This window comes from Mus caroli, chromosome 3 (assembly GCF_900094665.2).
Source record: "Mus caroli chromosome 3, CAROLI_EIJ_v1.1, whole genome shotgun sequence".
Classification (NCBI taxonomy): domain Eukaryota; kingdom Metazoa; phylum Chordata; class Mammalia; order Rodentia; family Muridae; genus Mus; species Mus caroli.
The window spans coordinates 25,986,947-25,989,975 of NC_034572.1; the positions used below are offsets into that span (position 1 = coordinate 25,986,947).

Consider the following 3,029-nt stretch of genomic DNA (forward strand, 5'->3'; position numbering starts at 1 on the left):
GTGATAGCTATGTTATACAGTATTCAAAAGAGAACCGTGAGTAAAGTCCGGCCGTCCTGGAAGTGATTTCAAGTCTCTCATCAGTGCTCGGACAACAGCTGCTGAGTGAGTACTGTTAGTCCTTCTCTCAGATAAGGAAACAGATCATTTGCCGTCATTTAAAAAAAAAAAAAACAAGTTATAATTTAATTTCATCATCTTTTCCATACACTTGATTTTTAGTTATGTGTCTATGTGTGGTGTGTGCACATGAGTGTGAGTCCCTGAGAAGGCCTGAAGACAGCATCAAGATTCCCTCGATCTGGAGCTACAGATGGCTGTGAACCATCCTCCATGGAGCCAAGGAACAGATCTCTCGTCCTCACAAGAACAACAGTCATTCTTAACTGCTAAGTGTCTCTCCAGCCCACATGGATCATGTTCCTGAACACAGCTGATGCATCCACTAGGATAAGCTTTCTGTGATCTAGTAGGTAAGCCATATTAAGTACTAAAATAAGCTGATATTTTAGTAAAGGAAAAGTCTATTCTTCATCTAAGTTAAAAATCTTCTCAGATCAGAATTCAGAGTGCAAGGATGATCCTAGAATGGAGGACAGGACTGTGAGCAAGAAAGCTGACCATCTCTAGAAAGCTGTGCCTTACTGGTGACTTTCTTCAACTTTAATGAAGACTTTATTGTTGTCAGAGTGGCCTAATATTTGAAAGATTAATGACTGACACAATTTCTCTTATTATTTATAATAATATATCATTTTATTCAATAATTACTACAACCCCATGAAGTCTACATGGTACTAAACTAATGCAATATATGACAGATTAACTAAAATCACATATCAAATCCTGAGTCGAGGGCTCTATTATAAACTGTTTGTTCCCCTTTCCCCAAATTCACATGTTGAAACCAAACCCCCAAAGTGGCTATATTTAGAGATGGTGAGGCTAGAAAATTAAGGTCACATGGAATCCTGGGAGGAAGGCCCTGACAAGGCAGAGAGTTCTAAACCAATAAAAAGAAATCCAGGGCTGACTCAACAGGAAAAGGCACTTGCTGACAACCCTGGTGACCTGCATTCAATCCCTGGAACCCACACAGTAGAAGGAAAGAACTGACTCCTACAAGCCGTCCTCTAACCTGACACACACTGTGAAATGCTCATGCTGCCTACACACAAAATAAGCAAGCCCACCCCCCAACAATGTTCCTAAAGAAGTACCAGCAAGCTTCCCTCACCTACCACTGTGCACTCACAGGAAAGTTCTTATGAGGACAAAGACAAGGGACAAGGGGAAAAGATGTCCTCATTAGAGCTGGGCATGATCAGGCTTTGACCTGGGACATCCAAGGTACCTAGACAAAGCAGTAGAGGACTTTTTCACTATATGCTGAAATACTGTCTAGATAAGAAAAAAGGAAAAAGAAAGAAGCCCTCTAAAAACTGCTTAAAAGTGAACTTTTACCTTTATATATTAAAGACAAAACTATCAGAATTATCAGTTGGGCTGATATCAGAGGCTGAGACAGGAGAGCTATCATGAGTTCAACACCAGCTTGGGTTATAAATAAATAAATAGAATTACCAACAAGTGAAGGCTTCCACTCTTAAGGACAAATGGTAAAGAAAATCAAGTTATTTTTAACACCCTAAAAATATATACAAGAAAACAGTAACCATGTCCACTGTAGTAACTACTAGGCAACTACATTAGACTACAAATAGAGGGTTTGGTCTTTTTCTCTATTTAAAATGACTGTTGGCATGGTTCTAGCTAAGGAAAAATAAGATGGCAGGTCTCACTAGAAACTCTACCCTGAAGCACCCAGTCGCTTCAGGCTTAGGGGCCAACGCTGTTCCCCACTGGCTCTCACAATCCTGGCAGGATGTACTTTGAGGCTGAGAAGACTCCAGACAATTCTCTGCAAAAACCCAGTTATCTGGCCCTAGAGACAACACAGACCAGGACATAGATATTTTTAAAAAAAGAAACCATATCTAACTACAGCATGAAAGGATTTGTTAGCAAAGTTTATAGTGCATATGTGAGATTCATTCATAACAATCTAAGCACTGTGATAGCTAAATAATGCTAAAGAGCAACATGGTGGGATAATTTCCAAAGTGTAAGTGTGGAAAACTGAGGGATGGACTCATCGAATACATAGCTGCCTACCCTTTACAGGCAAATGAATGTAAAGCACAACTTAGTGCTATCAAGATGAAAAGGTGAATCTGAAAGAAGACAAGACATAGTCAAGTAGAGCACTAAAGATCCATGCTCTCACAAGCAGAGATGCTCAGGTCACTACGGAGTCTAGGAAGGATGCTCGAGGCCAGGAAGTATATAAACAAGGGCTGTTATGAAAGGTCAGAGTCAGGACACATCTCAACTCAGAGAAATCAGACGATGCCAAGTTAAAGGGATGTAACTCCATGTTAGAACGCTCGTGTAGCACATGGGCAAGGCTCTAGATTCAATCCCCAGTAGCAAACACACAGAGACGTCTGTCTAGATGGGGAAGTAGATTTCAATAGTACAGAACGGGAGACAGGAAGCTCCCTCTGGAAAGCCCAAGCAAGGTTTTCACTTTAAGAACCAGGAGCAGGGTTACCTGCAGAAGAGACCATGACAGCTTGATAAGAAAGGAAAGATGCAATCCCTGGACAACCTGCTCCCAGATGAAGTCCCACACTGGTGCTGATGCAGGAGGGCTTGGAAAAATCATGTCCTTATTTGCACAATCTTTTGTTTTGGAAAAGTAACAAATTATTCCTCCTAATGACTTACACAAAATACACTTATTTTTTTTCTAAGAGCTTAAAAACCATTTCACTAAAGCTAAGACATGCTTTTTTTAAGTACTAAAAGGTTTTACTGATATAAAGGGAGACCAGCACATAATAAAGATCTAGTCAAGTATCATGTAACAGCAACAGAAGACCATCTTTTCTGCTGTTATAATCTGTTTTAGCTACTAGGCTTTCTTCCTGTTGTTTTCTTTTTTTTTTTTTTTTTTTTTTTTTTTG

The 3,029-nt window shown here is 39.8% G+C and overlaps 1 protein-coding gene across 6 annotated transcripts in view; it reads right to left on the minus strand.

The window, feature by feature from the left end:
- Phc3 (polyhomeotic homolog 3) overlaps positions 1-3,029 on the minus strand; it is a 68,955-nt gene that overhangs the window by 38,404 nt on the left and 27,522 nt on the right. The gene's annotated exons all lie outside the window — the stretch shown is intronic.